This window comes from Capricornis sumatraensis, chromosome 21, assembly GCF_032405125.1.
Source record: "Capricornis sumatraensis isolate serow.1 chromosome 21, serow.2, whole genome shotgun sequence".
Lineage (NCBI taxonomy): Eukaryota > Metazoa > Chordata > Mammalia > Artiodactyla > Bovidae > Capricornis > Capricornis sumatraensis.
This window is the reverse complement of record NC_091089.1, coordinates 24809444-24834923: the sequence shown is the minus strand read 5'-3', so window position 1 is coordinate 24834923 and position 25480 is coordinate 24809444. Positions and strand designations below refer to the sequence as shown.

Here is a 25480-nt window from a genome sequence, read left to right as displayed (position 1 = left end):
TGGCAGGTATACACCTCTCTCCTGACTCATCAAGTTTTGTAAATTAAATATATACAGTTTTTTGTATGTCAGTGAAAAGTGTTTCAATTGGGGCCAGCAAGAGCTTATTATGAATAAAGAGTGTGTTGCCAGTTCAGCCTTTAGCCAGAGTGATTGTGTGTGTGCAGTCACTTCAGACATGCCCGACTCTTTGCAACCCCATGGACTATAGCACATCAGGCTCCTCTACCCATGGAATTCTCCAGGTAAGAATACTGGAGTGGGTTGCCATTCCCTCCTCCAGGGGATCTTCCCAACCAAGGGACTGAACCAGGGATTGAAACCCACGTCTCTTTCATCTGCTACATTGGCAGGTGGGTTTTTTTACCACTAGCGCCACCTGGGAAGCCCAGAGTGATTCCAACCTGGCATCAAAAAAGGCCACTTCCAGAGATTACCAGGAATGTCTGCACCCACCTTGAAGCTCTTAGAGGCAATGATGTGGATCCCTGGTCCCTGCTTCTAAGTCATCATCATGGTTAAGGGCATGCATTTGTTTTCAAGTAACACAGTAATATTTGTGACTTGATTTGTTTCCTCTTGCAAGATCCTCATAAGAATGAAAAAACAACAAAGAAAATCAGGGGAGGAAGAGGAGTTATGAATGGGCCGGTATGGAATCTCAGTAAGAATATATCCTGTATCATATAGTTACTCATTCACACTCCTAATTATGAGGGAAAACTGAAGGTGCGCTCATGAGCGGTGAACAGAATGGACGTTCTTGGAGAACAAAGGAACACATGGCCGCCTGGCAGACAGCGCCAGCATTTCTCTGAAGCACAATTGACTGGGGAGTTTCTGGGCCTGACTCCCCCTCCACCACACGCTTCACTCTCCATCCATTACCCTCCTTGACAGAGGGCCTGTTCCAAGTCCCCAGGGCCAACATACAGCTCCCAGCAGCTGGATTCCTCTGAAACAGTTAAGTGGCATTTTTTTCCAATTACTCTTCTCCAACTTTACATGGAGGGGAAAAAACCGTTTTGTGAAATGGTCAGAGTAATGACAACAATTAATTTGTGGCTGTGGTTAAGTGCAGTTTTAGCAAGGCTTTGAACTGTAGCATATGCTGATAGAGTCTCTTTAAGAAACTGCTTTCTAGCTCTCCTGTCCTATTATTTTAATACATTTTATGAATTTCCTTCTAATTGATTTACTTATGTACTAGAGATAACTATTGTGTTGGTATGGTGGGTTTTACTTTTAAGACTATAATTAACCCTCCCACCTAAATATTGAGCCTGGAGACTCATGTAAAATGTCAGGTCTTTAGTATATCTGTCAGCTGACAGAAGATTCAAAAATACTCTCCTAGATGCTGAAAGATTAAGATTGTTGTATGTATGAAAAGTAATATAAGCTTAAGCTGAGTTTTTAAAAATATAAATGGAGGGCTTCCCTGGTGGCCCAGTGATTAAGAGTCCACGTGCCTATACAGGTAACACCAGTTCGATTCCTGGTCCAGGAAGATTCCACATCCCACAGAGCAAAACCTAGCCCCACATCTACTGAAGCCCAAGAGCTTTAGAGCCTTCGGTCCACAAGAAAAGACACTGCAACAAGAAGCCCACGCACAGCAACAAAGACCCAGCACAGCCAAAAATAAATAAGTAAATATTTTTAAAATAAATAATAAGTGGAGTGGTTACATTACAAATAAGTAATACAGTATGATAAAGAAGATTTAGATTTTTTTAAGGAAGGGAAATAATTCAAATCAACAGATATCTATGAATCTATTCTGTTCCTTTATTTATATGTTCATTCATTCAAAAATATTTATTTATCATCCATCATATCTCAGACACAGTTCAATATGTTGGACATACATAGAACAGTAAACAGACAAAAATTCTCGCCCTCGTGGGGCCTCCATTCTAGTGAAGAGAGACATGTCCCTGGATTAAAATAAATTCCATTTGATGAAGAAGAGAGTACATAAGCACTTGAGATGTTAAATAATGAAAATGCTACAAAACCACAATATAAGAAATTTTGCATTTTAAATAAATGCTCATTTGCCATTATTTAATTACAGAATCTTATTTATGAGGCTGAGAATATAATTGTATGACATTTGAAAATTAAAGTGGTCAATTATCCACAGATTCTTAGTAAGTATAAGGTAAGAACTGGGGGAAATGTCATCGTATGGAAGGTATCCTCATAACCTAGCAAGAACATGCTTTGACAGTTTGATCAATGGCATGAAGATGACAGAAAACATCATGCCAAAGTTTCACAGTGTTCAACATTCCTGAAGAAAGGACGTATACACTGTAGAATCGGATAACATTCACAATTTCTACAGTATAGTAGAAGGAAAGAATCGCTGGCTTGAGCAACAAGGTTTGGGGTCTGAAAAGACAGAATCTGGTACAGACTAAAGGGAAATCAAGATGGTGGAGGAGGAAAGCTGGGGCTCACGTTCCGCCACAAAAATAAAATGAGTGTAAGAGAGAGTGCCTATCTTACAGTAAACTACAGCCTCGATGACACTTCAGAAGCAACAAAATAGTAAAACGAGTAAACACAGAAATTCAGCAAAGGAAGTATACTTTTAAAGAGATTAAGTCGAATGCAGAACTAGCCTAAATGTCAAACTTAAATTCTGAGACTGTCTGCTCAGTGATGACATCTTACCCGTATGCAATGGTATGCTGATTCTTAGTCATTTTTATTTCATTATAAATAATGATGTGTTAAGCTGTTGTGTTACTTTGTCTCTAGGTGAAGGAATGTTTTTAAGACCAGCAGCAATAGCAAGGGCTATAGATTCAGAAATTAAAGGTACTCTAAAATCTATATAAGCTTTCCTGAGCTTCAGAACTATATTTAAAACCCCCACTGGTCATCTTCCAGGAATCCCTTGGGCACCTCTGACTTAATATGTCCTAAACTGAACTCTATATCTTGTTCAATATCGCATTTCTTCATCTCAAGTAACAATTCCATCATCCACTCAGACTAGCAAGTTACAAACGTGGGAATGTCTCTCTCTGTCTCTCACACACACATACACACTTTTACCAAATAGCACATGCTCTGGTGAGCTCTCCATCACCATCATCTTTCTTCTTGATCATCAGTTTTCCTCTGGATCACAGTGCTAGCTTTCTGGTTGATCTTCTGAACACTGGTCTCTCATTCACCATGCCATGCTGTTGCCCAAGTCATTTTCCTAAGAACAAACATGAGCATAGTCATCACTTTTTGTTTGTTTGTTTGTTTAGGTGTTTTTGGCTGTGTCACATATCATGCGGGATCTTAGTTCCCTGTCCAGGGATTGAACCTACACCCCCCTCACCCTGAATTGAAAGTGTGAAGTCTTAACCACTGGGCCACCAGGGAAGTACCCATAGACACCTTTTGCTCTAAAACCTTAATTGTCTGCCCATTCCTACCAGTAAAACATTTCTTATCACACATATTTATTTGTAAGTAATATAGATATACAACAATTCATTTGTATATGTGAAAGTGAAAGTCGTGTCCGACTCTTTGCGGCCTCATGGACTATACAGTCCATGGAATTCTCCAAGCCAGAATACAGGAGTGGGTAGCCTTTCCCTCCTCCAGGGGATCTTCCCAACCCAGGGATCGAACTCAGGTCTCCCCCATTGCAGGAGAATTCTTTACCAGCTGAGCCACAAGGGAAGCCCATTCATGTACATATTCATTTGTAAATAATATAGATATATAACTACTATATTAATATACTGTACACATAAGAAAATATAATATAAAAATTAGAAATTCAGAGGGCAAAAGATGAAATATACATTATTTTATATTCTATTTATTAATAGTAAATAAAATAATTCGCTATCACTAATGTTATTTAATGAGAGTAATGTGGTTGAATATGTTTCATAATTTCTATAATGTTTTATCACTTTGTGATAAAGTGATAAAGCAACTTAAAATCTGGTTTTAAGTGTTTACTTTGATGGCTGTCAGAGCTGCCAAATATCTTTCACAAAGAACCCCATATATAAATGGAGGAAATGTATCATTGGGTGAGCTTCTGAGATTATGATACTCATTTTTCAAAATCATCCACCAATTTGCAAGGACTTCAGTGAGAATTCACTAATGCTTGTGTTACTCATGTTATCTTCAATCTTCTTAAGTCATTTATCCATCCCATGCAGGTAGATTCTTTACCAACTGAGCTACCAGGGAAGCTCACTAGATCAGTTAAGTTAGATAATATACATAAATCCACTTAACCAAGCACACATAAAATGCTAATCAATTGCAGCTGCTTTCAGAGTTAGGAAGACGTGTAGGAACATCCATTTAAGATTGTGCATCTCAACCCTTCACTCAATATTCTTTGCACCTGATAAGTCCCTCTGTCCGTATGACATTACAAACATGCAAGGACACCATGTTAACCCATATATTACTAAGTTCTTTCTCATATTTTCATATAGATACACAAGTTTTCATACTTCCTTCCCACACTTAGGTGTACCAGCTCACATAACCCTCGTGTGTTCTCACCCCACTTTGGAGACAACTGTCCAAAGTATTGATCCAGATATCTCAGCTGGGCACCCCAGGCCTTTCCTAGTCTGCCCCACCAATGTCACCCTTTCACACATCCTGGCCTTCAGCCACATTGAACGATTGAAGCTATCATCATTCTCTGATCGCTCTCTGATCAGATCTTTGCTTTCACATTCCATCTCTGCAATACTCTGTGCACACACTCTGCCTTAACCCCAAGCATCCTCACCTGGTGCTCTCTTCTTCATTTTCTTCAGGACACACCCCACATGTAAGCCCTTCTCTGATATTCCTCCTCACTGTCCAGTGTTCTCTTAGCATTCTATTCATACCTTTAACACTCCTCAACCCAGACTATGCACACTCCATGCTTCCCTAGGCAGCAAGTCCCTTGAGACTTACAGTAGACCATTTGGGTAACCACAGGCACCTAAATCAATGACTGCCCAGTAAAAGGCATCTCAAAACTGTTTGTTGGATAAATTACAACTTAGCGAGATTTAAGCAATTTTAAAATTAGAAAAGCCAAAGAAGAGCAAATCTCTTTTGAAGAATCGAAAACCATAGAAAGAAGATTCTGAGAAGACACGAGGAATCGGTTGCCTATTATTCTCATGCTGGTTGACCAACTCATAGACAGGACATGGGAGAATCAAAATGAAAATACAATCGGCAAGATAGTCTTTAGTAAATCAACACTAAATTTCAAGTCAACAAAAACCAGCTGCATTGTCTTCCAAGGGATCCCAAAGTGATGATTCCACTGGCCCCCAGAAGTTCTATGGAGTAGTCATAGAAAATTAAGCAGATTTCATTTCTTGGCCTCAGACTTTATCCTTTAAGAGATCCTGTGTGTGTATGCACAGTCACTGTGTCGCGTCTGAGTCCGTGGCCCTATGGACCACAGCCCGCCACACTCTTCTGTCCACGGGATGCTCCACGCAAGAATTTTGGAGTGAATTGCCATTCACTAGGTGGTAAAGATCCCACCTAGGGGCTGAACCCACATCTCTTGCGTCTCCTGCATTAGCAGGAGGATTCTTTACCTCTAGCACCACCTGGGAAGCCTTAAAAGATCATCAGCAATCAACAGACTAATTATATCTACTGCTGTCAAACTGTGCTCTGATAAAGTACTAATTACCGTTGATTCTTCTACAGTTGTTCTATATCTGCTCTAATTTGTTCTAAGCAGCATATAGAAATTTATACGTCCAGCTTATTTCTTTGTGTATGAGGTTTTTTCAGTGTGGTAGAAAGAGACACCTCTTTATACCACAATGGCTTTGCACGAGCCAAGGTAACATTTTGTTCCTTTTGACGTACATTAAACATTAAACATTACATTAAACGTACATTAAACACATCTTTATACTCCACAATGGCTTTGAATGAGCCAAGGTAACATTTTGTTCCTTTTGACATACATTAGAAACGCTGAACTGGAAGAAACGCAAGCTGGAATCAAGATTGCCGGGAGAAATATCAACCTCAGATATGCAGATGACACCACCCTTATGGCAGAAAGTGAAGAGGAACTAAAGAGCCTCTTGATGAAAGTGAAAGAGGAGAGTGAAAAAGTTGGCTTAAAGCTCAACATTCAGAAAACGAAGATCATGGCATCCGGTCCCATCACTTCATGGGAAATAGATGGGGAAACAATGGAAACAATGTCAGACTTTATGTTTTTGGGCTCCAAAATCACTGCAGTTGGTGACTGCAGCCATGAAATTAAAAGACGCTTACTCCTTGGAAGAAAAGTTATGACCAACCTAGATAGTATATTCAGAAGCAGAGACATTACTTTGCCGACTAAGGTCTGTCTAGTCAAGGCTATGGTTTTTCCAGTGGTCATGTATGGATGTGAGAGTTGAACTGTGAAGAAAACTGAACGCCAAAGAATTGATGCTTTTGAAGTGTGGTGTTGGAGAAGACTCTTGAGAGTCCCTTGGACTGCAAGGAGATCCAACGAGTCCATTCTGCAGGAGATCAACCCTGGAATTTCTTTGGAAGGAATGATGCTAAAGCTGAAGCTCCAGTACTTTGGCCACCTCATGCGAAGAGTTGACTCATTGGAAAAGACTCTGATGCTGGGAGGGATTGGGGGCAGGAGGAGAAGGGGACGACCGAGGATGAGATGGCTGGATGGCATCACGGCCTCGATGGACGTGAGTCTGAGTGAACTCCGGAAGATGGTGATGGACATGGAGGCCTGGCATGGTGCGATTCATGGGGTCGCAAAGAGTCAGACACAACTGAGCGACTGAACTGAACTGAACTGAACTGAACTGAGGCATTAGTCTAGGGACCTCCCTGGTGGTTCAGGTGTTAAGACTCTGAGCTTCCACTGCAGCGGGCATGGGTTCAATCCCTGGTTGGGGACCTAAGACTCTACATGTTGCATGGTGAAGCCAAAACTAACTAAATAAATAAAAATTTAAGAAACAACATAGCTTATGATGTATACAACTATATATATTATATAATAAGCATATTTTCTCTCTGCCATTCTCTATTGTCTTAAGGAGGCAGCAGGTTTTGCTAGCAGACATAGCTGGAAAATAGGACTTGGGTTAGTCATTCAAGTTCTTTACTTTCATATATAAATAATGACACCTTTTAGCTAACTCACAAACATTTACTCATAAGAGCTCAAACAATGCTTTGAAGGTAATATTGTTTTTTATTTCAACATTTACACTGTATCTAGACACTAGAGTCTTCACAAGGCAGTGATCCCTGTGAAGTGCCGCCTTGTATCACCTTTACTGCTCATCTCGGTAAATGCTTTTATATCTTGGAAATGAACACGTCCATCTCCGTTTTACATGCCGTCGCTGAAACACGTATAACTAGTTTACTGCAGCATATCTCCTGAAGTTATGATATATGCCTAAAGCAGTATACAGCTTAGCGAGGACTCAGCGCTAAAAATAAATAAGATAAAATGAAAAGAATTTGAGAAAACAATTTAAAATATTGATAAACTCTGTCCATTTTAATCTCCCACTTTAGATATTTGTGGAAATGTGTGACTGAAGCTTTCAGAATATAGCTTTAGAAAGATACCAGTATTATATAAAAATATTTATTTGGGAACAGTTTTATGAGAGGTTTAAAAAGGGATATCACTGACGGATGTAGACAGAGATGATATAAAATTGTTGTGATTCAGTGCCCAACAACACATTACAATATCCTACGTCTGTATTGCATTTTAGATCCTACAGCATTCGTCAGTGCTTTATCTTTTTTAAGCACATGACGTGTTGGGAGATGTAGGAGGTAGGTTTAGTTGACAGGATCTCTCCTCTGTAAAGAAAGCTTATCGAAAGCTTTGATTTTATTTTTTCACATTGATGAGTGATTTTTTTTCCCCTGCATATGGACTGATTTTTACCATCAGGGCTACATTTCAACATTCCCTTGAAGATAAAAGCATTCTTTGTCAAGGTCTTAATTGAGTCACTCATAGGAGAAACAAGAGACAATTTGAAACTGCTAAAATATTTCCTTGAGATACATATTCATTGCTCAAGTAGAGAATAACCATTAAAGGCAACACAATTAGCAAATCTGCTTGTGTCAATGTAACCTTACTTTTAATGGCTGGTCTGTTCTCCCATGCATAATCAAGATGCTAGATATTTCCCAGCTCTTACATGACAGAACAGTTTGGATGATCAATGCGTGGAAAGACTGACCTTAACTAAATCATAAGGTGACCCTGGCCAGCCGAAAGAGAGAATTTCTCTACATAATATTACTGTATCGTAACAATAGTGATGTTTCTCCAAAGACTTCACATACAGCTGCCTCACACTGGCGCTCTACGCTTACCCTCTACTATAACTAGACTGTTCAGTTTAATCTTATCCTTAACCCTCCTATGTAGAATGGACCCCTGTGGTCGATGTCATTCATGCACACTAAAATTTCTACTTTCCCATTCCTCCTGAGTACATACTCCCTAGGGTTCTGCTCAGTGGCTTCAGTTGTGCCCGACTCTTTGTGACCCGAGGGACTGTAGCCCCACCCCACCCTCCAGGCTCCTCTGTCCATGGGATTCTCCCGGCAAGAATACTGGAGTGGGTTGCCACGCCCTCCTCCAGGGGATCTTCCCGACCCAGGATTCAAATATCCATCTCCTGCATTGCAGGCAGATTCTTTACCCACTGAGCCACCTGGGAAGCCCACTCACTCCCTGAAAGTTGGGTAATGACCATGCCACTTCCTTTGACTGCACGAAATCACTTAAGGTTTGGTGCAGTTTTCCATATTCTCTTCCCGTGTCGTTGTGCTCATGAAGATGTCACAGGAATGAGGCACATGAATGATGAGTCATCATGAGAGCTGCCCTGGACACTTTGCATTGCGCAGGGAATTAATTTTTGTTGTAGGAAGCCACTGAGACTTTAGTGGTGTTTATTACAGCAGCATAATCTAGCCCACCCTAACAGATGGAGCCTCGGAGCCTCTCAAATCACCCTGATCACCATTTATGTAGCAGCCCACAGCTGCCTATGTGGCTGTCATACCAGTTATTGTTCAGTCACTCAGTCATGCCCGACTCTTTGTGATCCCATGGACTGCAGCATGCCAGGTTTCCTTGTCGTTCACCATCTCTCAGACCTTGCTCAGATTCATGTTCATTGAGTTGGTGATGCTATCTAACCATCTCATCCTCTGCTGCCCTCTTCTCCTTTTGCCTTCGATGTTTCCCAGGCATCAGGGCCTTTTCCAATGAGTCAGCTCTTTGCATCAGGTTGTCAAAGTATTGGAGCTTCTGCATCAGTCCTTCCAATGAATATTCAGGGTTGATTTCCTTTAAGGTTGACTGGTTTGACCTCCTTGCAGTAGTCCAAGGGACTCTCAAGCGTCTTAAGAGTCATATCTGTAAATTGTGTTTATACATGAATTGGTCCCAGTCCTTGTTGAAGGAAAGTCTCACAGAAACATCTGGGAGCAGCCAGAAGGGAGCTGGAACAATCACGCTGTGTGAACCACACCCCAGCCACATCCCTGGATTAGCACTGAGGGCTTTCCAACACAAATAATCATCTTGATTTATTACCAAAGAGGTATCGACTTTATGAGATGAGAGAGGAGTTTAATTTAGAATACACTGAAACTTCTAGGTTAGTGGGAAATTTAGTGGAAATGCCTAGCAAATAATTGGTAATCCAGAAATGGAGCTTGGAAACCGGTCAAGAATGTGGGCATAGATTCAGAAGTAATCTCCACACATTTGGAAGTGGAACATAAGATAGGAATAAAATTTCCAAGGGAAATGGCAGAAAGTGAGAAAAATAAAAAGCCAAGAAGAGAGTCTCAGGAAACAATAATATTGGGAGGGGTGGCAGAGAGAGGAGAGAAGGGAAATATGAGAACTATGATGAAAATACCCATTCATTTTGAGAGCTAAGAATACATATCTTCATTAATAAATTCATTTCCATCTAAATTTCAAGGTTTTTAATGAGGATTAAAAATGTACTACTTTTTAACAATCCATTTACTCTCTTGGATATTAAAATAGATTATCCATCCGACAGGCAACTGGACATTATCTGTAATAAAAAGCAAAATGATTTTTTAATTCAATACCCCAGAACTCATTTATCAAGATTTAAAGTTCTACAGAAGAAACAGAACTTTTAAATGCATATAATTTGCTGTGCATTATAGTTGTTCATTTGTTTAACAACCTATTCTGCACCTCTGGCCCCTGCTAGGTGCTCTGGCCACAGAGCACAGAATTTCAGGCAGGATGCCTTATCCTGAGCCCTTGGCACATGCCGCTCCCCTTGCCAGTACGTTGGACTTTGTGCCAACTTTGCTCCTGCAAGGATCACCCCCAGAGCTGATTAGCTAACATTTGTCAAACCCTAGGTTTGTGTGTGGGGCTTCCCTGGTGGCTCAGCAGTAGAGAATCCACCTGCCTACGCAGGAGACGCAGGTTTGATCCCCGGGTCAGGAAGATCCCCTGGAGGAGGACATGGCCATCCACTCCAGTATTGCCTGGAGAATCCCATGGACAGAGGAGCCTGGATGGCTACAGCCCATGGGGTCACACATTGTCGGACATGACTAAGCATGCACGTACAGGTTTGTGTGGCAGGACTATACTAGTACTTTAAATGGGTTTTCTCATTTAATCTCCAAGATTGATTTGGATCATGGCTCTTTTACAGTTGCGGAGGCTTAAATATATTGAGGAACGTGGCTGAAATCACAAAGCAATGAATTGGTGCAGTTAGGACTGAAAATAGGCTGGTCAATGCCAAAAGGATGCTCTGAGCCTTGCTACTCAAAGTGTGGCCCTTACACCAGCAGCCAAGATGTTATCTGCCTACATGTGCTAAGTTGCTCAGTCATATATGACTCTTTGGGACCCTATGGGCTGTAGCCCACCAGGCTCCTCTGTCCATGGGATTTCCTAGGCAAGAATACTGGTGTGGGTTGCCATGCCCTTCTCCAGGGGATCTTCCTGACCCAGGGATCAAACCCACATCTCTTATGTCTCCTGCATTGGCAGATGGGTTCTTTACCACTGGCACCACTTGGTAAGCCCCTGATGTTACCTAAGAGTTTGCAAAAATACAGGAACCCAGTTCCAACTTCAGACTCATGCAATCAGAATTTGGTTTTAACAAGGCCAGGTGGTGATCCCTCTGCACATCACTTTGGGAAGCACAGTGCAAAGTCTTTGCAGACTTCACTTTAATGGATGCTGGGGATTTGGGGACAGGGTTTCCCATGAGTTGCAATTTGGGGAGAACAAAGGTATATGTGTGTCCTCCAAGGGCAAAAGGAAGGATTCAGACAACAGGTTCCTGCAGTTTCAAGCACTGACCATCAGCAAGGGTGGGGACCACTTCCAAAAGCCGGAGAGACCCAGCTGGGTCTTGAGGCCAAAACATTTTCTCAATTCATTTCATTAAAACTTGGTGCTGTTCCAAATGGATGAGTGCCCACATCAATAATCTGGAGTTTGTGTCCCCAGCCTGGATTCCATTTTCCAGACAGAATCCAAATATTAAGCAGCACCAACAAGCAGCGGATTTGAAACCTCAGTAGAACTTGCTATTATTGATTATACTGTTTATCATATGGTTCAGCTTAGAGTTGCCTAGTTTAATTAATAACGTCCAGGACAAACTAGTTTGCTCTGCAGTATCCATTGTTTGCCAGGTAGGAGTATAAACCTTTGGCGTAAGAAGTAGGTGCAAGGCGGCTGGCAGGCTCCCAGTTACAGGCACAGACTTCGGGGTGCGGCGTCGCCTCTTAAACCGCCCTTCGGAGCTGCGCCGGCCTCCGCCCTCTTGGGTGCGGCCCAAAGCTCTGCGCGTTTCACCCGCTGCCACTTTATTCCTTGTCACCAACTCACCCTGGCCCTAACCCGCGTGCCACCTTCCAACTGACAAACCGGCGGGTGGCCTCCGACCTGCCCGGGGCCTCTCGGGGACGGTGGTCCCCAACTGCACTCCGGGAAAGGGTGGCCCAGGCGGGGTGCCCCGGGTGGCCCCGCAGGCGGCCGCAGTGGCAGACGGCGAGTCACGTGTGGCGGTGGGGGCGGAGCGCGGCCGCCTGGGTGGGTGGAGAAAACAAAGCCCCCAGCTGTCAGTAGAGGAAGGAGGCGACAGCGCCGGAGCAGGTGAGTCAAGTGCATTTAAAGCGGTACCGCCCTGGCGCACCCCGACACCCCCAGTCCTGGCTCAGTCCTTTCCAGGCCGGGTGCTGGCCGCGCATCCTCCCGCCTCCGGGGGGCTGCAGTCCGCCTGTCGCGCAGCCTGCGGGACCCGGGGTCTCTGAGCCCGGCAAGAAGTTGTGCCGGGGTCGGCGTCGCGCCCCCTAAGTGTGCACCCGCTGCTCTCCCGCGGGCCACATCCCTGCTTCGGGGCCCCAGAGCCGCGCACCCCGGGAAAGGGGGGTGAATCAGGGCTGCCACGCTGGCAGAGGCAAAGTGGACCGGCTCGAGGCTGAGGGCCGGGCTGGCTAGGACAGGGACACTTGGCGCTGGTGAAGGAGGGTGTCTTGGGACTGCGTGCCCGGAGCGCGCAGACCTCCAGGAGCCAGAGCTGGGGAGCAGGGACCGAGAACTAGGGGCGCTGGCAGGGACTGCGCGCTACGGGGCAGACCTGGAAGTGGAGCGCGCGGAGTCCCGCCCGCTGGGACCAAACACTGGACCCCCGGCCCAGCTGCCGCCGCCACCCCCACCCCGGGGCTTCTCCCGCGGAGACCAGCCCCATCTCTCTCCACTCCCACTTCGGCTCCCGCTGGGGTTCCCGGGCCCCCAGGATGCGGGAACTGGATGGATGCGAAAGAGAGCGGGCTATTATGATCCCAAGAGGTTTTCTGCAAGGAGCACCCTGAGCGCAAGGCGGGGGCTGCTCAGCGACTTCTCGCTCTGTTTGCTTAAGAAATTCTTCAGTTCACTCTTCGAAGGGCTTGGCCGTGACCAGAAATCCCACAAAGGGCGGGCAGGGTGGGATGGCACAGAAAGACCCTTCCCTCTGAAGCCGGAGCGCTCGGTCACGCAGACTTTCAGACCCCGAAAGGGCCAGTGGACTCGGTCACCCCCTTGAGTCACTTTGCCAGTCCTGTGCCCAAGAGCCGCCCAGTGCAGAGAGAAGGCAGAGCTGTAACCTCGGAGGCAGGGGAGCTGCAGCCGTTTGATCAGGAGGAGTCTTTGTCTTAACCCCCGGTCCCCTTCTGCTAGTCCTTGCCGGGTCAGCAGCGCGTAGAGTAATTAATATTCCGAGCATTAGCCGTCCCTTCACCCGGGCGCCAGCCAACGCTGCTGTCCCCTCCCTGCGGGCTTTCTCCATCACTTGCGCACGTCTTCTCCTTTTCCAAAAACATGGAACGTGGTCCAGACCCGCCAGGCAAGAGGCGGTCACTAAACGCACTATAGCGCAGTCACGTAAGACCAAGGGTTAAGTGTTCAAACCTGCACCCGCCCGCCCGCGAGGAGACGGAAGAACTTTCTTGATTAGCATAGTATCTGCCCTGCGGCCTCACTGCGAGGCGGCCGGTCCCGGCGAGGTGAAGCGTGCAGTCGCGTCTCTATTGAGGTTTGACTCAGCAGTACCAGCTTCTAATCCGAAGGACCCGAGCCTTCCAGCTTTGCCGAACAAGACTCTGTGGAATGAAACAGAACAGAGATCAAAAGGTAACAGAAAGAACAACAGCGTTTGAGATACTTCAGGGAAGCGCCAAATGTAGCTTAAGTTTTTAGCAAGGAAAGGAGCGGGGAGGGGGTCGTCTAGCCAGCGTCCCTTCTGAAAATGCTCCTTGGTTTGCCAGCCTTCTTTGCTGCCAAATTGAGATACCGGTTAGGGGCTGTTAGTAGATCACCAAGATAGGAAGTTGGGGAGCACAGCCGGTGGTTGTTAGGTAAGCCTAACTGACAGGTTTCACTGTCATAGGGAAGAGCAAGGCTCCCAAAATTTGCACTTGAGGAGCTCTGAAAAATCCTCATGTAAGTATCTCATCCTAACCCACTTGAATTAGGCAAGTTTGGAGATGACAGAAAGGCATCGGTTTGGGGTTTGTTGATGTGGAGGGTGTGTGTGTCCGTGTCCACGTGTGTTTATCTCCAAGTGATTCCATTTTGCAGCCAAACCTGAGAACCAGTGAGGCAAGGGCAGAGTTCAGTGACCGGCAGCTGGCAGCTGCCAGACAAGATACCAGTTTAACCACCTGGGTTGGTGGGAGAAACCAAGCTGAAACTAGGGGCTACTGACAAGGAGGAGGGCAGTCTGTCATCGGGCAGCTTGGCTAGCGTTGGTACCTGCCACATCAGTTTTCACCCTTTAGCCCAGAGTCTGGTTCTTACTGGAAAGATTGAAGTTCACTGTCGATGCCTGGTTTGTGCCCGGTTGTTAAGGATACGGTAGAAACTTCATTCCAGCGTGATTCACGTGTAGCAGGCAGTGGGAAAACCCAGCAGAAACCAACTCGGAGCAGCTTCGTGAGTCAGCAGGCTGTACTCCAAGGCGGAGCCCAGAGTAGGAAATAGTTACATCCAGTAGCTTATTGACACCCACTATTCCACTCCTTCGAAATCTTATTTGAATGTCTGAACAGGATCTGTCTGCTTGTACCAGGCTCTCGCTTTTCCACCACCTTATTCCACCTGCTTCCTATAATGCTGTCTTTTGTTAGAAGAGGAAACATATAGCCAACTAGATAGACATCTTGTAATTTCCTTGGTGGGAGGCATAAAAAAAAATTGGCAAAGTGGTTTGGGTTATTTCAATTATGAAAAACAGAGAGGATGAATTTGCAGTACACACATTTTGAATACAAAAAAAATCAAATAACTGATGACACATTCAGGGATAAATTAAAGGGTCTGTTTAAATAGAAATGATTACATCTAACATTTTATGTCATGTTAGATTATGTTAGATTTTATGTTACTATCCAAAAGTTTGTTTTAAAAAAATCATCCTCAAGGCATGATCCTAGTAAGATAGCCTATTTAAAGGTGTACACAGTTTATGAAATACTTATTTTTATTACTATTAACTTCAATTTTTATACCTCTCTTTTCCTCATTATTCTTTATATCATATCATCATAACTCTCTTGCCTAAATGCTTTCTTCCCCATTCTCAGTTTCTTTATGGGGGAACAACCATGTCTAGTATGTAGCAGGCATTCAATATCATCAGCTATTGAACTTTTTTTGACCCTTTGTACCCTGCTTGGTATTCTATTAACTGGAAGGGGCCTTTAATGTCTACAACTCCTATAGCACAGAACACAGACCTTTTGTAAATATTCATACTAAACATTATCAGAATCTGCGGAAGATATTTTTAAGCAAAGCATCCTGAGTACATTCATTTTTATTTTTCTAAGACATATTCTGGATATGTAGGAGCCAAAGTTCTGTTACAGTTCTTAAGAACCATAAGATGGTAGCGCTTTGTTCACTTATATCTTTACATAAAGCAACTTCACATCAGGACTTCCCTAGTGGTCGAGTGGTTAAGACTGTGCTTCCACTACAGGGGCGTGAGTTTGATCCCTGGTCAGGGAACTAAGATCCCTCATGCCCCATGGTGTGGCCAGAAACTGAAAAAAAATTAGCGTCCTGAGTGTAACTAATTGTCCTGTTACTTAACTATACTCTCATGGATTAAAGATTCACTTCACAAAAATTTCACTCTCTACCACTTATTATCAGAAACACACACACAGAGAGACACACACACAGAGAGAGACACACACACACACACATATTTAACCATGTGGATGCCAAAAGGAACTAATTAAGTTAGGAGAGTTATTTCAGAGTAGGATAAATGGTAGGTTAATAGTTAGCTTTAACAAACCCTTCTAGGCTTCCACCTACATTAAAAATAGCACGAAAACATCTATATAGCCAGAATATTTAAAAGTGGAAATTTGGGTGTATTCCTTGCTGGATGCCAGCAAAATAAATGTTAATAAGAATTTCCAAAGGTCAGATGACATAAATACACCCATTCTCATTCCAGTGTAGTGGAGAAAAGTCACTGAGAATACACTTCTGTTATTCCCCCAGCTCCTTTGGGGGAAGCTGTACGATACTGAAAGGCCGAAATACAATCTAGAAAAATGAAACTAATCCAGATTAATCAGAAACTGTTCATCAGAGGATGCTAAAAACCTAGCTCTGTGATAGTCACAATCAGGCCAAAGAGGGTGAGGTGCAAAGAAAGGGTGTCACTTCATCTTTAGAAGCTCTGAAGTTTTTGAGAACAGATGAGAACCACCCAGTCTTATTATCTTCAATATACACACCCCATTGATCTTATTAACCTAAACACATTCGGGTAGATAGTTTTCCCATGTGCCAAATAGCACAGGTTGTTAAATGATCTGGCAAAGTGGGGAGAAACCTGGAATCCTGACTTCTTTCCAAGGGTCTATTCTATCACCCTGCTGTTTCTTGACTAGGGATTTTTGTTTTGTTTTGTTTTAATATTTATTTATTTGGCTGCACCAGGTCTTAGTTGCAGCACACAGGATCTTTAGTTGTGGCTTGCAAACTCTTAATTGAGGCTTGTGGGATCTAGTTCCCTGACCAGGGATTGAACCTGGACACCCCGCATTGGAAGCACAGAGTCTTCCACTGGACCACCGGGAAGTCCCTTGACTAGGTTTTGATGTAATCTTGCCTGGAGGTTCTGGGTAGGCAAGCTCAATTCTAATTATCTCCTTCCTCCTAGAAAAAGGAGAGACTCTCACATATATCATGCTCTCATTTATTCTCAAATTATCCACCTTTGGCCTAGGCCAACCTGAAACAGTTGGAGCCATCGTTAGCTTCTTATCCAGATAAGCAAAGTAAGAATTTTTAACTAGTATGGTGATGGTTGGGCTTCCCTGGTGGCTCAGATGGTAAAGCGTCTGCCTGCAATGCAGGAGACCCAGGTTTGATTCCTGGGTCGGGAAGATTCCCCTGGAGAAGGAAATGGCACCCCACTCCAGCACTCTTGCCTGGAAAATCCCATGGACGGAGGAGCCTGGTAGGTTACAGTCTGTGGGGTCGCAAAGAGTCGGACACGACTGAGCGACTTCACTTTCACTTTCATGGTGATGGTGGTGGTTTAGTTGCTAAATTGTGTCCAGCTCTTTGCCACCCCATGGACTGTAGCCATCCAGGCTCTTCTGTCCGTGGGATTTTCCAGGCAAGAATATGAGTGGGTTGCCATTTCCTTCTCTATTTAACGTGTATAAGGGCCCTTAAATGTTAGTCACATCAAGTGTTAAATGCGCTGGGACTTCCCTGGTGGTCCAGTGGCTCCAAAATCACTGGTGGATGGTGATAACAGCCAGGAAATTAAAAGACACTTGCTCCTTGGAAGGAAAGCTATGACAGACCTAGACAGCATATTGAAAAGCAGAGACATCACTTTGCTGACAAAGGTCCATGTAGTCAAAACTATGATTTTTCCAGTAGTCATGTACAGATGTGAGAGCTAGACCATAAAGAAGGCAGAGTGCCAAAGAACTGATGCTTTTGAATGGTGATGCTGGAGAAGACTCTTGAGAGTTTCTTGGGCTGCCAGGAGATCAAACCAGTCAATCCTAAAGGAAATCAACCCTGAATATTCTTTGGAAGGACTGTTGCTGAAGCTGAAGCTCCAGGTCCAATACTTTAACCACCTGACTTGAAAGCCTTCTCATTGGAAAAGCCCCTGATGCTGGAAAAGATTGAAGGCAAAAGGAGAAGAGGTGAAAAAAGATGAGATGATCAGATGGAATCACCAACTCAATGGACGTGAATTTAAGCAAACTCTGGGAGATAATGGAGGACAGAGGAGGCTAGAAGACAGAGGATCCCATCCATGGGGCCACAAAGAGTCAGACATGACTTACTGACTGACCAACGAACAGTTCCCCTATTGAGAGTATTTTCAGAAGCAGGAAACATTTTAGAAAAGGAATTTTAGTGACGTGGTAAACCATAAAACTTCTGAACCTAAACCGTCCAAACAGTGAAATGCTTATACTGAGCTGTCACTGTTTCCGGAGGTCTAGAAAATGCAGACATACACCCTTGACAGCAAGTCCATGACCACACTTGCTTCAGCTCTCTTTAGCCCCAGAAACTTTGTTATGCCATCCTATGAGGGCATTTCCAGTCTTACTTGTTTTAGCATATGAATGCGTAATTTGAGGATCTATTCAGATTTTGACATTTTTCATTGGCTGTCACGTCACACGCTTAAAGCTTGATGCGGAAACTTGCATCTTTGGGAAATTGCACCACTCTTCTAAAGTATACATTTAAGATATTGATAAATTGCTTGCTACTTACCAAGGCAATGGTCATTAGATAATAAGCCAATATACATATAATCAGGCTTCCCTGGTGGCTCAGACAGTAAAGAATCTGCCAGCAATGCAGGAGACGCGGGTTCGATCCCTGGGTCAGGAAGACCCCCTAGAGAAGAGAACGGCTACTCCCTCCAGTACTCTTGCCTGGAGAATACCAGGGACAGAGAAGCCTGGTGGGCTACAATCCATGAGGTTGCAAAGAGCTGGACATGACTGAGGGACACTTCAGTTCCACTTCATACATATAATCACTTATATCACTTAAGACTGACAGTGTGCTGGGAACAATGTAGTTTGAAATTTCCAAATTGAAAAACAGGTCAGATTAGGATCCAGAAATTCAAATTATATGCCTTCTTCTCAAAGTTGAATAGATTACTCCTGAGTCCAGAAGAATTATTTGAAAGGACAGCTACATTGATAGGAACTTGTTGTAATTTTTTACTGGAAATGTTGCCTCTCATAAAATTTCCTTCAGTTAAGAGAACTTCCTCTTTCTGATGACTTGTTCATCCCACAGACCATTTCCAAGTGAGTTTCACTTACATTACTGGAACAACTTTAAAGGTTATGAATAATAACTCGTGTCCTCTTCATCTCTTCCAGAATCAGTACACCTGAAAGTTAGAAATAAAAAATCAAACACTGCACTATAATGTGTACTTTGAAGTATCTGAAATCAGCTAAATCTTTTCTAAAAACGAAAACAAATTGTAAATGTATTTAATCCCATCCTAGGACTGGGTAGTAATGGCTTGTTGATAACTAACTTCCAAGATAACTTAACCCACCAGTGTTCCTGATGGAATAATTGGGAAAGAGGAGGAGGGGACAATGGAAGATATTAATAGATTGTATAACTCCTATGCTGACTGGATGAAGAACTAGTTCAAGTGAAATTAGCTTTGTACCTTATCATAATTTAGCTTTCACTAATTTTTTTTTACTAAATACATTTTGTTTGATAAATGTCTGCCATACGTATATATATAAGGGCTTCCCAGGTGGCGCTAGCGGTGAAGAACCCACCTGCCAATGCAGGAGACATTGGAGATTCGGGTTCGATCCCTGGGTTGGGAAGATCCCCTGGAGGAGGGCACGGCAACCCACTCAAGTATTCTTGCCTGGAGAATCCTTTGGATAGAGGAGACTGGCAGGCTGCAGTCCATGGGGTCACACAGAGTTGACTACGACTGAAGCGACTTAGCATGCATACATTTATCACTAGTAGTTCTCTCCAAAGTAATTCCTAAAATTAGGAATTAATTGGGTTTACTGTATTTTTACCAGAATAGGGAATTCATAATTGTCAAATGTTTAAGCAGGGACAAAACTGATACCTTGCCAGGGCCCTGTGGGGCTCCTGAGCCCAAGGCCTTTCTGTGTCCCCCATCTCTTTGATTATAGGAAGCAACTTTCATTCAGCTTCCATAACCTTCCCTGAGTTCAATGGGTGAATTCAAGTAGTTGTTAATTAGGGAAGGGAGGGGATGTGAGACCAAGGAGAAATAGTCAAGGGCAGCCTTGGGGCAAGATCCTGTTTCCCCATCAATGGATACACACAATATGTTTGAGCTGTTTTGCAGAGACTGAAACCCCTCCAGGTGAAGAAGTTAACAATTAACGATGGTATGCTGCTCACAGGCTGTAGACCCCAGACCAGTTGGACCTGAAGGTTGCCAACTTACCTCACCACCAACCCATTAGAAGAATGTCTACAAGCTGATCACACCTTCTTTGAGCAATTACTATAAAACCTCCCACTGTCTTACCCAAGTTGGGACACATAGTTTTGAAGACATTAGCTCTCCATGGCCCCCTTTGCCTGACAAAGCAATAGAGCTATTCTTCTCTACTTCACTGAAACCTGTCTCCAAGATTCAATTTGTCACCAGTGTACAGAGAAGCTGAGCTTTCAGCATCAAAACACTCAAAAATATTCTGGTGATGGGCAGACCTTGGTTCTGACTTAGAGTTGATTATAAACATCATGACAGGGATGACTGTTGGTATTTGAAGTCAGTAGAAGGGAAAATAAGCAAGAAAAGGCAACTGGAAAATGAGGCAATTCCTGGATTTTTTGCTAAAATTTTTGAGACTTTTTATTGACTCGCATACATAAAAGTAAAATCAGAAGACTAAATTGCCCTCTTTAAAAGCTAGTCAAGTCAGCTTTCAGCAACCAATAAGCAAGAATGGCGAGAGTGCCTGCAACCACCTTACACCTCCTTCCTTCAAAGATAACCTTAAATCCAATCAACCTGCCAAAATGTGGTGTATTAAGAATCACCTCTCATGAGTCTAAGGAACCACTATTTTCACTTTCCCACTGAACATCTCCAGAAGAAGAAAAGACAGGGAACTAGAAGAAAAACCTTCCTGCTTTGTGCCACCTCGTTCTTCTCCAGAAAGGAAGCTATTGATACGAGACTGCTGTGAGCTTTACTTCCAACTTACCCTATATCATAATTTTTTTTAAAGGGTGGTCTTCGGGGCACAAATCTCCCAAAAGAAGTTTCCATAAATCAAGGCAGTAATAGCCAAGTGCTCCATCTGGTACTGGCAAGTCCAGAAAGCAATTTCCCTGTGCAGCTGGGATGTTTAAACAACACTGTCAGTGGGTCGGTTAATTCTCCACCCTAGCATCTGCTCTCCTAGCACTTACATGTTAAGTTAGAATCTAGGGTATGTTTTTAGCAATGGTTGCCAGAGAAAATACAGGAACCCCAGTTAGGTCTGATTTTCAGATGAACAAGGTTGTTTTTTGTTTTTAACCTAAGTATATATATTGCATGGGATATACTCATACTGAGAACATTAATCTTTTATGTAAAATTCAGATTTAACTGGGTATCCCATCTTTTTGATGGTGGTTGATTGAAGTTTTGTTTCTTTTCTTTTTTTTTTGCTAAATCTTACAATCCTACTTTTATCCCATAATCTCAATATGATTAGCTTTCCTGGTCTGTAAAATATGTGATCTGCAACTCTATTTCTGAGGATAATAAAATATCTGAGTTGCCTTCACCTACTAAAGGGAAAAATCAAGCCACTCTCAGAAGTTTTGTGCACATTTTGCTTACTGAAGAAGGGAAATACAAAGTAAAGCCAGATCTAGAAAAGTGGAAACTTTTTAACAAGTTTATTCATTATTTTAATTTTTGGCTGCGCTGGCTCTTCACTGCAGTGCCCGGGCTTCTCCTTGCGGCGGCTTCCCTTGCGGCAGTGCCCCAGCTCTCGGTGCTTGGGCTTTAGCGGCTGCAGCATGCGGGGTAGAACGCAGGTTCGGTAGTTGTGGCTCCTGGGCTTCGTTGCTCCTGGGCTTGTGGGATCTTCCCAGACCAGGAATCCAACCAGTGTCCCCAGCATTAGTAGGTGGACTCCTATTCACTTTGCCACCAGGAAAGTCAGCAACATTTTTTATTTGTAAAATATCTTACAGTATGTTCTATTCTTTCACAAACCTCTTAATAGGTACTTTAATACGTACATGGGATACCGTGGAAAAAACCCATCAACCATGTCCACAGAACACTGCTGGTCAAAGTTCACCCTCAGGTGATTCCAATGACGCCTTGCTAAAGTGAGGTCCCAGGTCCTACTTCATCAGCATCACCTGGGATATCCTGAAAGGCAGAGTTTTGGGCTCCGCCCCAGACCTTCTCAATCAGAATCTTCACTTTAACAAGAGCCATAAGTGATTCATATACATATTAAAGTTTGAGAAGTCCTGAACTAAAAGATCCACTCTTTCACCATAAATTGGTCTTTATGTTTAATATCATGTTGCAGTAATCCTTAACAAGCTGTCTCTTTTAACACATTAGGAATAGTTTCCTTTGATCCAGTATCTTCAAGATAGGGAACTACTGTATTTCTATTTTATTCATATGAAAATCCTAAATGACCATTTCTAATATTGTTTTATAATAAGCATATGTAACAAAATAAGATAAATGTAAGGCAATGGCAACCCACTCCAGTACTCTTGCCTGGCAGATCCCATGGATGGAGGAGCCTGGTAGGCTGCAATCCATGGGGTCACTAGGAGTCAGACACGACTGAGCGATTTCACTTTCATGCACTGGAGAAGGAAATGGCAACCCACTCCAGTGTTCTTGCCTGGAGAATCCCAGGGATGGCAGAGCCTGGTGGGCTGCCGTCTATGGGGTCACACAGAGTCGGACACAACTGAAGCGACTTAGCAGCAACAGCAAGTTTAAAAAAGTCTCTCACTAAAACTAATTCAACAACCTATTAAAACATTCTGGGTTGTCCTTAAGAACCTACAAATCACCAGCAAATCTTTTTGTGCCTTTTTACTTCATATACTACAACTTACATAAGAATATTTCAGTTCAGTTTGGTGCTCTGTGATGAACTAGGGGGGTGAAATCGGGATAAGGTGGGAGGCAGGCTCGAGAGAGAGGGGATATATGTATACATATTGCTGATTCACTTTCACTTTAGTGAAACTAACAACAGTATAAAACATACTGCAATTAAAAAAAATTTTAAGAATATTTATATGCCAACAGCATACATTCATAGTATTCCTTAGGTTCCTCTAAAACTGAACAAAGGACATGCAGTTTGGGCCTATGGCAAATTCCAACCTACTCTTATGAAAATCTAAGTTTTAAAAAGTAATTTAAAAGGTTTCATAGATCTTAATGCCTCTTGAGTTGAAAAACCTCCCTTTATAGTTGCCTGCTTGTTTTTTAGAAGTTACAGGGTTGTATGCTAGAAAGAATTCTGGAATTGGGGTGAGAACAGCAGAAGGCCTGGTGTGTACAACCAGTTCTGCAGCTGACCCACTAGGTGATTCGGGAGACTTCGTCACCATCCCTGAAATTGAGTTTTTTCAGCTGTCAGATAGAGAGAGTGGAGTCTGAAATTGTCTCACAAGATTCTTATAAGAATCTTGAAAGGTATCTTATTTGTAAGATATCTTAAGATACTTTCTATTCTTTCACAGACCTTTCAATAAAATAGATGCTTTAACAGATAAATTGTTAGCTCAAGTATAGTAACGGGAGAAACCCATCATCCATGCCCACAGGACACTGATGGTTGAAGTTCAGTCTCAGGTGGTTCCAGTGATGCCTTGTTGGTCAAGTGAGGGCCAAGACCTGTAGCATTAGCGTCACCTGGGATGTGTGTTTACCCCAGATAATATGTGGGGGGAGGGTCTCTGTGATGACTGTGTTGCGTACAGCGATGTGGTCTTAAGATTTGTTTTGTGTCCTGCTTCAGCAAGGGCTGGCAGTTGACTGAAGATCACATGATGTGGTTTCCCACAACATGCCTGGTTTGGAATAAAGTGAAAGTTGCTCAGTCATGTCCGACTCTTTGCGACCCCATGGATTATGCAGTATATGGACTTTTCCAGGCCAGCATACTGGAGTGGGTAGCCGTTCTCTTCTCCAGGGGATCTTCCCAACCTAGGGACCAAACCCAGGTCTCCCGCATTGCAGGCAGATTTACCCGCTGAGCCACAAGGGAAGCCCATTTGATTTGGAACAAAGATGAAGGTAATTTTAACAGTGCTGTCTATGGAGCCATTGCACACGCACCTCATAGACATGCACCCTGAGGCTCTGTGACCTCGACAACCATAACTCTGCCCCCTGCATCAGAAACTGAAAGCTTTCTTCCTGACTGGGGTCAGCAATGTGTCCTGGGGGCACCGAACAATGAATTCCTCATCAGGTTACCACTCAACAGCTCTGTGAAATCAAACGATCCGAGGCGTTTTCCTGCCTGAATTCTATACAATTCTCTTGCACTTTTTCCCAGGAAAAATTTATTAATGGGTTATAAAAGACATGCTTTAATATTTTTAGTTTTTTAAATAAAATATTATTCCTTCAAAAACATGTTTTTATGTCACTTTAGCACATCCATTCTATATGTGAAGAAGTGAAGTAGTGAAGTCACTCAGTCATTTCTGGCTTTTTGCGACCCCATGGACTGTAGCCCACCAGGCTCCTCCATCCATGGGATTCTCCAGGCAAGAGTACTGGAGTGGGTTGCCATTTCCTTCTCCAGGGGATCTTCCCGACCCAGGGATCGAACCCAGGTCTCCCTCATTGTAGGCAGACACTTTACCATCTGAGCCACCAGGGAAATCCTTAATTCTATATGTGGTTATCAGTTATTAAGTAGCTTTGTATCTGAAACAATCACATAATCCCAGATAGAAGGAAGCTTCACGGTCATTTTGTTAAGGCACCCCAGGGCAGAGTTCTCCCGTCTACCCAGCCCATGGAGGAGAAATTCAGTTGTTTTGCTGTTTTAATAAATTCATTACTGAGAGTCTGAAAAAGATGAGGGAGGGGCATGAGGGGAAACACTCCTCACCTAACCACCTTTATGCAACTCTTGCAAATCTATTTGTATGTTTGCGTGGAGCTCTTACCGTCTGCATTTGCATTCAACAATATTTCACATAAAAATTTCCCTTAGCATATTGAATGCCACTTCCCATATTCAGCAGTGTTTCTAGCTTCAGTATCTTTGCACTGCCTCCTGACTAGGATGGCAGTTATTTATGCTTAGGCTTTGTCTTAGCTCAGCTGTTAATCCTTTTAGGGCCCCACCCCTGCGAGTGTGCTCCACAGACCAGTGAAACATCTTATAAGTGCCCAAGCTCAGGCTCCACCCCGGACGTTCTCCAGAATCTGTCCTTTAATGAGATCCACAGGTGTCGGTTGTTATGAGTGAGCATTGTTCAGGAAGGCCTTTCCTAATCTCCTAACCACCCCTTCCCACCACCTCCCACTGGCCCACCCATCCAGGATAAGATAGGATAGGTGGATCCTTGTGATTGCCTATTCGTTCCCCCAACACCGCACCCCGTCTCTGGTTGGAGATGGTGGTGGACTTGTAGTCATCTCCAGTCCCTGGGTCCTCAAGCAGCTCTTGATACGTAGGAGCTTTCTATTTGGAATGTTCATCATTTTCCAGCCCCACTACTTTCATAGATGAAGAAATGCAGAACACAAGTTTTCTTCCTGCTGGGAAACGGGGTGCTCAGGTAGGACTCTCTCGTTCATTGGTTCAGGGGTTCCCATTCTGT

At 43.5% G+C, this 25480-nt stretch overlaps 1 protein-coding gene across 1 annotated transcript in view; it reads left to right on the top strand.

Moving 5' to 3' along the window:
- The first annotated feature begins 12193 nt into the window (after positions 1-12193).
- Positions 12194-25480, top strand: part of MAPRE2 (microtubule associated protein RP/EB family member 2) — a 188512-nt gene continuing 175225 nt past the window's right edge. Inside the window, exon 1 of the mRNA XM_068993538.1 lies at positions 12194-12214. The gene's annotated coding sequence lies outside the window, so the exon portion shown is untranslated. The remainder of the gene's footprint in view (positions 12215-25480) is intronic.